Raw genomic sequence first — 15,360 nt, forward strand, 5'->3', positions numbered from 1 at the left:
TTCCAGTATGTTTTTAAACTTGTTTTTAAGATTATTACATATAAGGATACATCACCACAGATTTGAAATAATGAAATTGCAGAAACAAAAGGACAAAAAAAGTCAATCTCATTTATTTCATTAAGGAGCCATCTCTAATGCATAGGGGAACAAGTCTCCCTTTTCTCCACAAAGGGAAAGTATTAGATCATAAATAAATTTCTGTCCTATTTCATATAAGATGAGGAAGTTTTATGAAGAACCCAACATCTGTAAAGAAACATTTCTGAACAATGATAAATGTAAAATATTTGCCTCATTTTAGACAATCCTCAGTGAAACTATATAGAAGGAAAAATAAATATTCCAGATTTGTATTAGTAGAGGCCAAACCAGGAGCAAGCCACAGCTCACAAAAGTATCAATTCATGGGAAGACATACTACCCCAGCCTTGAAAAGATGAAGAGAATGTCATTGTCCACCTGATGGGAGCATACTGGGGTGCTTCTTCCCACCAGGGATGGAGAGTCTTGGAGGTTTCAGTAGGATTTCTTATACAATCCACACACTGGGACTTTTTATCCTCCTTTGATCCTGTTACATTTATCCCCAGAACTGTCAATTTATGTAATGTTTTATCAAAAGATTAAAGAATTAGAGCTGGAAAGTACCTTACAAGCTCTCTAGTATAACCCCCCTATTTTGCAGAAGAGGTCACAGAGGGCTAGAGAGGTTAAGAGATTTACCCAAAGTCATGCAAATGTTTAATGACAGAGGCAGAACTCAAAACTATGTCTTCTGACTCTACTAAACCCAGCACTGATACTGCCTGTTCATCATACACAACAGGTATAATGGACAGACCTATAGTCAACCAAGTAGAGGCCACCCTTGATCACTTGAAGTGTTAGATGAGTCCAACCACAACTTAATGCCTCCGTTTCTCCAGTTTTTCCTATTCATTGTATATATCCACCTGAGACTGTCTCATTATTCAGCTGTACTACTCAGAACCATTATTATAGCTTCATTATGCTACTCATAAACACTCTAGCAGGCAGTTTGCTAGCTTTCTGTCCTTATTGGTACGCTACTAATTCTTCAGCATGCCTATCACGTCAATAATAACTTTTAGAACCAATTTAGTCTTCTAATTTATTGAGACTATTAAAACAGGGTTGTTCAAGGTAATATATAAAACCAGGCTCAAAACAGAATCATAAGCACATAAAAGAACTACTACAGTCCCATTGGATCCCATCCTACACAGTAAGTTCCAGCATTTATAGTCATTGCAAAACATCAAACTATCTGCATAAATATTATGTAGCTGGCTAATTATCTGCTTTCCATTATTATTGACAAGTGCACAATGGGTTTTATGCCTATTAAACTTCTGACAAGTCATTTTCAGCTTTACTTCTTGTCTATCTATGACATTTGACAGCATTACCATAATCCAGATCAGATTAGACTTTAATATGATGCAAATTCATATCAACCTCAAGTAAAATAATAGTAGATAGATGAACTTAAAGCAAATCTTAACCATTCCAACACAAAAAAAATTATAGTAGTCCTTTGGAATAAAAGAATAGCAACAATAAATAATAACCAACATTAATCAAGACATGCAGAATGCTTCACCCGTATTATTTCATTGTATTTTCATAATAACCCTGTAAGGGAGGAAAAATCTGTATATTTGTAATAATTTTATAGTTCATGAGATCATAGATCTAGAGAGTAAGTGATTTGGCTCTGATTTACATAACTAATAAGCATCAGAAATGGGATTTGAATCTCCATCCCCTGCTTCCAGAGCTAGTACTCCTTTTACTGCCTAATGAGAACCTGATGTAGTCATATTACTAACTAGAAAGTATCAAAGGAAAGGTTCACATTCCAGGCTCATAACAAAGCATAATGGCATCAGAAGGTAAAGCCCTCTGAAACTAGTCTGGAGATGTGCAAGTTATATCAGTTTTCCAGAAGAGATGGTTCTATGTCATAAAAAGATCCTGGTGACAAACTACATCTGAAAATTACTATCTTTAGCTTTCAAGGCAAATTAAACTGCTGATAAATAAAGAAGAAGGGCTTTTTGGAGGAGCTTATGTCATAGATTCCACTAAGTTTACTCTTCTTTTAGCTGCATGAATTCGAGTCCCCCCTTTACACATTGGACTCTATTTCAAAGTTCAATTGAAACATGAAAGTAATTATCCATATTATTCACCAAGAGTCCTCAGGTTCTCTAGTTGAATAACCTATGGCAGATTTATACAAAAAAATAACCAATTCATTGTGTATCATTTTTGCATAGTGGGATTCTCTCCTATCAGAGTTCATCTAATTATATCATTGCTATAAATTCACATTCAGAATAAAAATAGATCAAATTAGAATATCAATGCCCAATTTCCATTACATTATAATTTTCATCCTAGCAAATTTTATTATATAAAATCATGCCTATAAAAGTAAATGAGAATTTAAATACCGTTCTCACTCTTAAAAGTTTAGAAAGCAAAATGACTTTAGATAAGACTTGATTTCCCATATGTAAAGGAAAATTCTTCTCATATACTTATTTAAACAATCTACATAATCTTTCACAATTAATTTTCTTGTGCTAGCCAGACAAGGTGAACTACTTGGTAGATGCTTTTTTAATTCAAATTTTATAAAAGTTAAAATGTCAAACATAAGGAAACTGAATTATTTCTCTCCAAAGTGTTTTGCACTTGGCATCTGCATAAAAAGGGAACAAACCCCCTTTTAAAAATAATTTCTAAGTATTTTAAAATTTTTATCTATATTTTTTGTTTTTATATTTATTTTATTTCTGACTGTACCCCCCTCCACCTTCTCTATAGAGTAGATAATCCTTCTCCTTATAACAAAGAATAAAAAAGAAAGGGAGAGAGGCAATTTGGCAGAACTAAGAAACTTAGCCAAGTCTGATAGTATAATATTCCAGACCCATAATCCCACTCTCAAAGAAGGGAGAGAGATTCAATTTCCATCTCTTTTCCAGGGCCAAACTTAGCCACTATGATTATAACTCATTTGGTTTCATTTTTCAGATACTGTTTTTCTTAACTTAATGTGGTTTTCGTAATCCTAGATCTATTTACTTCCCTCTGTATCGGTTTCTTTAAGTCTTCCTATGTTTCTTTGAAATGATCATATTTATGATTAACTCTTAAATTTGTTTTGTATGATTAGATATTTGTATTAGGTTTTATTTTCTTTACTTCTCCTAGGTAAAGAAAAAAAGAACCTATCATCTCTATTTCTTATAGGAATAATAGTAATACCATTCAAGGGCATTTATGTATCTGATTTAGCCATTTCCCAATTGGTACATATTACTCTGTTTCCAGTACTTGATTATTACAAAAAGTGTCACTATGATTATGATGTATATGGAATCTTTCTGTTTTTGTCCTTTGTGTATATTGCATATCATATTATCTCAGAGTCAAAGGAATGGAAAATTTTTGGAAACAGTGACTCCTAAACCAAATTAGCTACTAAATCACTAGTAAACACATATCATATTCAAATAGCAACCTCATACATGTTTCATAAAACAACATAGCCATAAACATCTACAAAATGATTTAACACTGAATCACAAAATCTTTCAAAACACTCCTCTGCATCTTATATGAAAGCAGATTTCTCAGGCATTATATCTGGTGGGGGGAATCTAAGCAAAAAGTGGGCAATTATCTATTTCTCATCCTGGTATGGGGAAGTTTCTACTTGGGCCTGCTCTACTCAGGGTCTTCCTTTTCCTTTGTAAAGCACTCCAACAATAACAATGACAAAAGTAATACTGACACATCTTTAAACAGGTTCAAAAAGAAAAGATAGAATACTTACATGCCCCCCCCCCCCCAAAGGAACCTGAAGGTCAGAGGCAATGGAATCAACAAAACCTCTATGGCAACTAACCCTCCTCCCCATCCTCAGGCCACCATATTCCTAGAGCTGAGGACCAAGATTAATCTTGGCCTTTGGTCTCTGATCTCCTGTACTCAAGTGGCCACAGAGGTAGCCTGCTCCTATCCTGACACAGTATTGTTCTGTGCATTAAAACGGGATGACTTCTATTAGAGTTTGGAGACCTCTCAGAGCAGGTCAGGGAGGCCGAATGGAGAGAAGTCTAGCCCTCCCTACGGTACTTTCCAAACCCTTCTTAGCAGTCTACTCAAGGCACTCAACCGGTCAGTCATCAGACCAGTCCTTAAAAAGCAAAAAACAATGGCAATAAGAATAGAAGAATTAGGCAAAGAATGAAAAGAACCAAGAGTCAGGGTAGACTATGTAAAATAAGCTTGATGTCAGGGGAAAAAAAAATCTCTAACAATTAGAGCTGCCCATGAACAGAAAAGGATGCCTTGGGAGATAATAGATTCCTTCATATTGGAGGCCTTCACACAGAGGCTGGATAAACACTTGCCTGACCTATTTTGTTGGGGATTCTTTTTGGGGGTGTGGAATGGAGCGAGGTCCCTTTTGTGAATCTTTGACTTTTGAGAAACACCTGTGGCATCATTTTTGATGGCACCATAAGTATGCACTAGAAATGCAATAATGTTGACTCCACCAAACCTTCTGGCCAAACCTCAATATCTCCAGCATGTCCATTAGCTTCAATCGGTCCTTGAAGATGGTTTGTTAGATTGGATTCCTACCAGGTTTGGCACCTCCCTAATTAGTTTGCATTCAATACCTCAACACTGAATAAATCCTATCAAGGAAGCTATGAATTGGCAGGGATTTCTCCCATAATTCTTTGGTGATTCTAGAAGTTCCTGGTTTGAGATGTGTACATATGCATGCTTCATCACTAGGGTATCACTTGTATTCTCAAGGAACATTAGGACCCAACAGGAGCAATATTGATTACTGCTCTCTAGGAACAGGAGAAGAAGAATTTTTCTAAATGGGATATAGGTAAAAGCCCATTTTGTGTTTCCTATTTAAAAAAAAAAACTTGTTATATTTAGAGGAAAAATAAATGAGGAAATACAAGGAAACATCTATTAACATTCATTTCTTTGTTAAAAGACCCAATCACTTTCTGTTCCAGATAGATGAGTCAAAAAAGAGAAAGCAGTGTGCTTTTAACTTCCAGAGCAGCTAGATGGTTTAGTGGATTGAGAGTCAGACCTAGAAATGGTAAGTCCTTGGATCAAATCTGGCCTCAGATACTTCCTAGCTGTGGGACCCTGGGCAAGTCACTTAACCCCCATTGCTTCATCCTTACTGCTCATATTTTAGAGTATCTTCCCATGGAACTGGTAGCTCATTCTAGAGTAAGTCTGATTTAGAATTATACTGGTCATGTCATCTGGAAGTCATTCAAAATCTCTCTAATGGGTATTATGTTCTGCAGATTAAAATAGTCATTTTGCTTGCCATCCAGTGTTTAATTGCTTTAAAGGAAAAATGTGTTAAAAACAGACAATAGAGATAATTGAAACTGGTTTTTAAAAGATGTGATTTATTACCAGGAAATAGTTTTCCTCTGAAAACTTTCCACATATTTTCTATGGTTATATAAGAAATTTTTAAAATATTTAATATCAAAAGTCAGAAAATCAAAACATTATTTACAAATTAACACTTGTTATTTTGAATGAGTGTGATTTTACTGAAAATAAATTTTCTTGACTCATGCTGACCTTCAAACCTAATTTTATATACAAGCCTATAAATTCTTGAATATTTCTCTTTTGAATCAGCAGAAGCTTCTGTTTCACTCTAAATTGGGGCATTTGATTTCTTCATTGAAACATTTAAAGGTTACTGAGAAATGCGAAAAATATGGAGGATTAATGTCTAGATTTTCCCTATTACATTAGCATGAAATTCAGAATTCCCAGTGTACTTTGTTTCACAGGAAACATGCATTCTAATTAATACATTACTTTTTATCAATAAGGAAACACTCTCAAATCCAACCCAATGAAAGATTCTCTTTTCCTTCCAGCTCTTCATAATTGCTTTTACTTTTATCTTTTATCATTCACACTAAAAAAAAATGATTGATGATTTTACTATTCCCTGTTATTCAGTAGTTTAACTACTCCCCTCTTCTTGTCAGGCTTATCATTTTCTGCAATTATTTTAAAAATCCAAGTACTGTCAATTAATTCTTTGCTACTTCCTGATCTTCAGTTATCCTTTCTTCAGAAAGTTATTTTAGTAATAGCAAATAATAATTGGTATTTATCTAGCACTTTAAGGATTTCAAAGTACTATATTACCTCACTGTATGATCACAACTAGCAGTCAATAAATAAGCATTTATTAAGTGCCTACTATATGCCAGGAACTGTGTTAAAGCCTGGACATACAAAAAGAGGTAAAGAGAGTTCTTGCCCTCAAGGAGTTCACAATCTGACATAGAAGACAATATTGCAACAAATACAGAGGAAGTTATATATAGGATAAATAAATAATTAACAGAGGGGAGGCATTCAAATTAATAGGCATTGGGAAAGACCTATAAAGTGATATTTTAGTTGGAGCTTAAATGAAGCAAGTGATTTTGGTAGTCTGAGGAGGAAGGAAAGCATTCCAGGTATGGGAAACCGCCAGAGAAAATACCCAGAGCTGAGAGATGGAGTGTCATCTTCATGTAATAGCAAAGATGTCATTGTCACTAGATCAAAGAATATGTCAAGGTAAGTGACTGGAAAGGTAGGCAGAGGCTAGATTATGAAGGACTTTGAATGTCAAACAGAGTATTTTGTATTTGATCTTTGAGGTAATAGGGAGCCACTGGAGTTTGAGTAGAAGAGTGACATAGCCAAATGTGCTCTTTAGGAAAATCATTTTGGTGGCTGAATGGGGGATGGATTGGAGTGGGAAGAGACTTGAGGCAAGCAGATCTCTATGCAGGCTAGGAATGAGGTGATAAGTGCCTGGACTTGATGGTAAGAAGAGAGAAGAGGGCATATACCAGAGATCTTACTGAAATAAATTCAAAAGACGATGGCAATAGTCCACATATGAAGGGTGTGAGATAGTGAGCAGAAGAGGATAATACATAGGCTGCAAGCCCAAGGGAATGTTGTTTTCTCTATAGAGAAGGTAGGAGGTAAGGAGTTTAGGGTTTAAGATAATGAATTCCATGTTGAGTTTAAGGTATTTACCAGAAATTCAGTTTGAGATTTCTAAAAGGCAATTAGAGATGCAAGATTTGAAGTTAGAGAAGAAATTAGGGGTAAAGGTAAATCTGAGAATCCTCAACACAGAATGGTAATTAAATCTGTGGGAGCTGATAAGACCACCAAGTGAAGCAGTGTAGATAAAGGAGAGAACAGGGTCTAGGGCAGAATCCTAAGGGACACATCCAGTGAGAGGGCATGATCTGAATGAAGATCTAGCAAAGGAGACAGAGAAGGAACAGTCAGGAGGAATGAACAGGAATGAAAAGGTATGTTGTTTGGAAAAATATATACAATAGGGGGGTAGCTGGGTGGCTCAGTAGATTGGGGTACCCCATGGTACAGAACAGGAGGAGAACCCAGAGAGTAATGTCCTAAAAAAAGCTAGAGGAAAAGGAGTGTCAAAGAATGAAAGTGATCAAGAGTGTCAAAGGCTATGAGAGAGGTCTAGGAGAAAGACTGAGAAAAGAATATTGGATCTGCCAACAAAAGGACCATTAGTAACTTTGGAGAAGGAAGTTTTAGTGGAATATCTGGTCAGAGGCTAGATAGCAAGGGGATAAGTAAGTTGAGTAACTTAGCTACATGATAACACCATTCCAGTTTAAATTTCACCCAGTGATATTTTAAGGAGATAAAACCATAACCAGCACAGTATTTTTCATTAAGTTTTCAAAAGTTTAATATCATGATGTGGAAACATCATGTTTTCTGCTTTCCTCAGTTTCTAGAGAGCTATCTTATTTCCCCCTATTTTTATTTTAAAAATTCCTTCTATTCTAGACCTTCCCTATAACTATTTTTACTTTCAGTTCCATTAATGCTGTTCTTCTTTCATCTGTTGCCTACTTTCTTCTTCGTGCCTTTATTTCCACATCTTTGTTCTCTAGCACCCACAGATTCTTGTCTAGTTGTTGGGGAGGTGCACCAATCAAGTAGAGTATTCCTTTTAACTTTCATATCTAGGTAGATGTTGTGGAGATATCTCAAACTGAGAAGCCTAAGCAGATATTCTTTGAATCTTACATTCTCAGTTCTGTATTAGCTAATAAGCTCTCTCTAAATTCTGGCAATTTGGGGGTTTGCTGTATTGCTGATTGTAAATGGTTCCTGTTGACTCTATTCTAGGCAATTGAGTGCTAATGCATTCAATGAGTTATTCAGTAAATGGTTTCCTAGTATGAAAACAGATACAGATGGTTCTGTAAAACCACCTAAAACCATCATTCACAAATATAAGTACCCATTACTAGGTGAACTTACCTTACTCTGGTTTTCCCTCTCCCCCACCACATGAATGTATTTGAATATCTAACCATTTTTCTTTCATTATTTTAAAATTTTAGAATTTAACATATTCCCCAAACCAGTATTCCATGTTGAACAGAAAAAGATAAAGTATTAAAATGCAAAGCTCTATTAAATATAGCTTGCTTTAAATATATAGCATATGATTTAAATATAATTCAGCATAATTTAAAATGTTTTCTGCTTATCTGTTTTCTTCTTAACTTCCTTTGATTTTCTTATATGCTTTCTTTTTTTTTAAACCTTACTTTCTTTTCTAGTTGTAGGGCTAGGAAAACAGGGTTAAGTGACATGCCCATTGTCACACAGCTAGGAAATGTTTGAGGTCAAATTTGAACCCAGGTCCTCCAGAGCTGGTACTCTATCCATTGTGCTACCTACTATCCCTTGTGTGAATTTAAAAAAAAAATACTTCACTGATCCTCTTTTCTTAATTGTCTTCTCTTTGTTGTTTATTTGTTTTCCAGCCTTATTCCTCTCTTACCTCTCTGAATCCTTTCTTTTCCCCTTCATAAAGAAAAATGCAATACCGAAAGGGGTGTGCTGGAACCAGCTCCAACTAGTTACTGACTGCCAGTTATTAAATTTTCAGTGTGAACATTTACACTCCCCAAAACAGACAAACAAATCAAGGTTTAATTTATTGTTCTGTTTATTTTCCAGAGATTTAATAAAGTGATTAAGAATATGTGATTAGACTATAGACTTGTAGAACATAGATTTAATGTAGATATATTACACATACATAATAATGTAAGGTAAGCTTTAAAAAATATTGTTAAATATTTAGGAGCAGACCCCTGACTAACAAAAAAGAAATGTCAAATAAAACAAATCTACTCATTTGCCATGTCTGAATATCTACCATTTGGTGTTTTTATAATCACTAAGAATTTGATAAGACTGAGGCAGAACTTTGGAATTATTTTAATTTCAATTTCTCTAATTATTAGTGATTTGGAAAATTTCTTTCATATGACTCATGACTACTTAGATTTCTTCCTTTGAAAAGTGGATGTTTATATCCTTTGACTATTTATCTAGTAGACAATAGCTAACTTTTTTATATATTTGAATCACTTCCGTTGGCTATCAGTCCTTAATCAAAGAAGTTTGTATTCTTTTCCTCCAGTTTTTCCCTTCTAATTTTTCCCCAAGTTAACTTTCCATTCTAATTTTAACTGTATTGATTTTGGTTGTGCACAAGCTTTTCAGTTTTATTGAAAGATTCAAGTTAATTTTCCCTCTATGCTTGTCACCATGTCCTGTCTGGTTATGTTCCCTTATCTGTAGATGAGAAATATATTTTTCTTCCATCTCTAATTTCTTTATGATGTAACTTCTTATATCTATGTGATTAATCCATTTGAAGTTTATTCTGTTATATGGTAAGTGATCTTGGTTGAAACCAAATTTCAACCAAAGCATTTTCCAAGCATAAATTCCTAAATGAGCAATACAATAGCAGAATTATGAAAATATTGCTAGCATTATTTATTCTCTAAACTTATCATTTAAACTTAGGCCATGAGTGGCCAGGATTACTGGTGGTGAGGGGCTATTACACTTTGTCAAATTGGAAACTATTCATATCTTCCTTCAGACATACCCTGGAGATTCTAGAACCCTCCAATTGTTACGACCCATTGGATCAACATTTTTTTAAAATACCACTTCAAAAATAATTTACTTCTACCAAGAATGCACTGAAGAAACAAACGCAGAAAAGGAAGATAGAATTCTCTAACTGAATCATACAGTTCTAAGAAAAATATCCCAGGTTTATACTCCCAAAGAGATAATAGAGAAAAAGACATGTACAGAAATATTTATAGCTGCACTCTTTGTGGTAGCAAAAAAAAAATGGAAAATGAGGGGATGCCCTCCAATTAAGGAATGACTGAAAAAATTATGGTATATGTTGATGATGGAATATTATTGTGCTAAAAGGAATAATGAACTGGAGGAATTCCATGTGAACTGGAACAATCTCCGGGAATTGATGCAGAGTGAAAGGAGCAGAACCAGGAGAACATTGTACACAGAGACCTATACACTGTGGTACAATCGAATGTAATGGACTTCTCTACTAGCAGCGATGCAATGATTCAGGACAATTCTGAGGCACTTATGAGAAAGAACACTATTCACATCCAGAGGAAGAACTGTGGGAGCAGAAACGCAGAAGAAAAACAACTGAGTTGATGGAGATATGACTGGGGATTTAGACTCTAAATGATCACCCTAGTGCAATTATTATCAAAAATATGGAAATGGGTTTTGTTCAATGATACATGTAAAACCCAGTAGAATTGTGCGTCTGGTACCGGAGGGGGTGGGGAGAGGGAAGGGAAAGAACATGAATCTTGTAACCATAGAAAAATATTCTAACTTGATTAAATAAATAAAATTAAATATATTTTTTTTTAATTTCAGGGCAGTTAGGTAACAGAATGGATAGACCCCAAGGCCTGTAGTCAAGACTCATTCAAATCTGGTCTCAGAAACTTCATAGCTGTGTGACCCTGGGCAAGTCACTTGTTCCTGATTGCCTCACCCTTGCTACTCTTTTGCCTTAGAAGTGATATTAAGATAGAAGGTAAGAGTTAAAAAAAAGAAAAAAGAAAAGAAATGCCTTGAGGGCTAATTTTAGGGTCAGCTAGTTAGCACAGTAGATAGAGAGCCAGGCCTGGGGACAGGAGGTCCTAAATTAATGATTAATTAAGAATTAATGTTGTGAACCTGAGGTAATTACTGGAAAGTGATGCCCTCAATAAAAATAGGGACGTTTAGAGGAAGGCCTCTACATGGGGTGGCAGGAGGTACATGTTGAGTTCTCTGTTGAATATATTATATTGAAATGTCTACAATCTATCTGCCTAAAGCTATCTAAAAGCAGTTGATGATGCATGTCTGGAGCTCAGAAGAGATATTAGTACTATCTATGAAGATAACTGAACCCATGGGAGCTGATGATATTACTAAGAAAAGGTATTAGGGGAGATAAGAAGTGATCCTTTCTTTTTGAGTCATCCCTGAGATGACCCCTGAAATGGTCATAATCAAAACTTAGAACTCAGGAATCATGAATAGTTTTAGGCAAGGGAATTTAGAGACTCAAAATTTTATTCTTATCTCAGATGTACATCTATCTTTGCCTCTCCATTCTGTAATTACTATGTGTCTCAACTAAAGTAGAGGCTGTAAATTATACAATTATGATGTACAGTATTGTTGGCAATACAAGATAAGGGAAAGGGTCTGGGTGGGGGATTTCTTTGACAGAGCAAATTCCATGTTGACTTGACTTTATGTTCTCCCTTTGGGGTTAGCATTCTTCTTCCTAGTCTAGAATCTCTACCTACCTTCCTTCCTCTTTCTGAATTCTTTCTTTTTCTTTCTTTCTTTCTCCCTCTCTTTATCTCTCTCTTCCTTCCTCTCTTCTTTCTTTCTTTCCTTCCTTTCTTCCTTCTTTCCTTCCTTCCTTCCTTCCTCCTTCCCTCCCTCCCTCCCTTTCTCTCTCTCTCTCTCTCTCTCTCTCTTCCTTCCTTTCTTTCCAATCCTAAATTTTTGTCTTAGTTAACAACTCTAAGTTGGAAAGACAAGGGCTAGACAAACCAGGTTAAGTGATTTGCCCAGAGTCACAGAGGCCGATTTGAGCCTGGGTTCTCCTGACTTCAGGCCTGATGCTGTCTCTAGTAGTCCTCCCTGCTCCTCTAGGACCCTTCTAAGGTCCAGTAAGAAGTAACTACTCAATTTTGAGGAGATTAGGGTGGGCATGCAAATTAGAAAAGGGTTCTCATAAAAGAATCATAATAGAGAGGCATATAACATAATACTTATTGAGATTTTAGTCATAAAATACAGACTGTTGGTGAAGAGAAAATGTATAGATAATGTGATTTAAGAAATTTGTAACTTCTCATTTCAAGAAATATGTATTTATAGAGTATTCATTCTGTCCCAGCATCTGCACTAAGTACTATGGGGAATAAAATTATAATATGTGATCCTTATTTAGAAATCTGTATGAAAAGGTTCATAATTTCTGGGTTCTTTTAGCTTCAAAGGTAGTTAAAATTATAGATGGTGGTAGTTTTGTCTAAGAAATCTTTTTTCATTCTTTTATTCCAGTAGATTTTTATGAATATCTATAATATATAATTCATTTGAACGTGATGTGGCCATTAGAATTAATTTTATATATGTTGTATGCCAACAAAATGCATGACTTTGGGGAATTTTAAGATTAATTACAGTCATGGAATTAATTAAATTTTTAGCCAATGGAAAAATATATAATTTATTGACTACTGAAAAGTATTGGTTCCCTTTTCTGTTTTGGAGTCCAATTTAATTTACTGCATAAAATCTTCAGTGTTCTGAGTATCTGTTAAGAGCTTGACTTTTTTTTCTTACCTTTTTTCTACAAGAAACTAGAGAAAAGAAACTATTAGTAAAGGACCTTCATTTAAGGAACTATTTACTTTTCAGGGGTTTGGCACAGAGCCTGTCTGCTGACTTTTTAAGGGAATAATATAAAACCTATCTTGTTTAATTTTTCTCTCTTTTTTTAAAAAATACATATTGGTACTCACTTAAAAGTATTTTCATTCATAATATTTGTAAGAAATATTACTAGGGAAATGTTTATTGTATCTTCTATTTCTATTTTGAATTTGGATTCTAGAGTTATTACCAATGACAATGTCTTTAATAATAAATTAAAGCATTCTATTACAACACAAACAACCCAGGAAATGTTACAGATGAGTTAGAAAGGGTTAATTTTAATGACATTTTAAAAAATCAATATTGAAAGTATATAATCAAGTAGGGAATATGTAGAGACTAATATGCATGGACTAATAAATTAAGAATCATTCAGAAGAATTTTTGAGATGTTAGAACATGAGAAATAATAAAGGCCCACCCCTATTATTTTACTGAAATAATGGTGAGGTGATTGAAGCCCAGAGATGTTAAGCAATTTGCTCTGGGTCACCTAATGGATTAGTATCTAGGCTAAGACTAGAATATAATTTCAGTTACATTTTAAATGAATGTTTTTTTCTATTATGTCACATCATTGATTGGGTTAATTTTCCTTGGAAAATCAGATAATATATGACATAAGTGACCATGAAGCCAAGAAAATGTCACGATCTGCCTTTTACATATGGTTGTGTGATCCTGAGTATGTCATTTAACCACACAATGATTTAGGCAATTGTTTAAGACTATAAGTTGCAGATAGAAGTAGTTTCCTCTTCTTGAAGTTGTCTATACTAATGAAATCACAGGTCCCTATGAAGTTCTTATCCTTAAAAATAATTACTTGGCATATGTTAAAGTAATTATATCTATATCTATAAGATGCAAGCCATTCCACCTGATTTTGAATAATCTAGCAGGAATGTTAAAATTTCACCTTTTCTAAATCAATGAGTATTTAAGTAACTAATATGTCTAAGCTATAAAATAAACTATAATTATGCAGTAATGTAATATCCATATTATTTCAAATATAAATTTATATACCACAAACAGGAATATACCCAAAATCAATTGAATTAGAACAGATTGTTGTTTGCCACAAAGTAAATCACATACCAGTTTTCTATAAAATAATTTCTCCTGATGAAAATTCACTCTTTTCTTAACAATGAAAAAAATATAATAGAACAATTGGCCTTTTACTTGTCTAGGAGTTACTAAAAAATAATACCCACATGTAGTTTTTAAATTACTATGGTTTCAATGCATGCTTTATCCAATTAAAACTATGTCCCACATGATTATCTTTTGTATGTCCCACTGTCAAATCTATTTTAAAACCTTGACATTAATATCAAAACACTTTCTTAATATTTAACCTTTCTGAATTTCACTCTATTTTTTCTTACTATACATTGTTGGAAACTCATGGTATAATACAAACAGAATCAACAAGTTGGGTATCACCACACCTAGTATTAAATTGTGTTCATTCTTTCATACTGTCACTACTAGTATGGCATAAGATATCACTCATTAGGCAACTATTTTTCCAATTTAAGTTTATTTTTCTTTGTTGAGTATTTTCTCTATTGGGTTTTGTTAAAATCTAGCTCCATTACATCCATTTTTGGTTTCAAATCCATTTCAAGGTTGGAACTGGTTCAGAAAAACTAGTGTTTTGTTCCTATCATCAAAGAAAGGTTTGGTTTTTTTTTAAGTAGTTTAAGTATCAGATTAGGTTTATGTGGCTAGTCAACAATTCAATTCAACAGACATAATTTAAGCATCTGCCATGTACACGGTTTAGTGCTAGACACTGAGAAAACAAAGACAAAAATAAAACATGCTTGTCCTTAAGAAATTTATGTTCTACATCAAGACACAAGATATAAACAGATAATGAAATGAAAAGTGAGCGGGAGAAGGCAAGTGGGGGGAGAGGGGCGGGAAGGGAGTAAGAAGCCCCCCTTTAAGTGGGTTTAAGGTACAGGAAAAAAGAGGAGAAAGGGAGAAGGGGGAGGAAGAGAGAGAAAGGCAGAGACAGAGAGGGAGGGAGGGAGAGAGAGGAAGTGAGAGAGAGAGGAAGTGTGTGTGTGTGTGTGTGTGTGTGTGTGTGTGTGTGTGTGTGTGAGAGAGAGAGAGAGAGAGAGAGAGAGAGAGAGAGAGAGAGAGAGAGAGAGAGTTTTTAGATTAGAGATGGCACCTGAGCTGCATTTATATTTTAAAGATATCTAGGAATTCTACTAGATGGAAAGTAAGAAAAAGTAAATTCTAGATACAAAAAAAAAGCAACACACACACACACATATATATATATATATATATATATATATATTTTATAAATCACCTACCAAATAAGAAAAGCATTGTAGGTAATGG

At 34.4% G+C, this 15,360-nt stretch overlaps 1 protein-coding gene across 2 annotated transcripts in view; it reads right to left on the reverse strand.

Annotated features, from left to right (window-relative positions):
• TOX3 (TOX high mobility group box family member 3) overlaps positions 1 to 15,360 on the reverse strand; it is a 120,318-nt gene that overhangs the window by 16,982 nt on the left and 87,976 nt on the right. The window lies entirely within an intron of this gene.

The sequence above is a fragment of the Monodelphis domestica genome, chromosome 1 (assembly GCF_027887165.1).
Source record: "Monodelphis domestica isolate mMonDom1 chromosome 1, mMonDom1.pri, whole genome shotgun sequence".
NCBI lineage: Eukaryota > Metazoa > Chordata > Mammalia > Didelphimorphia > Didelphidae > Monodelphis > Monodelphis domestica.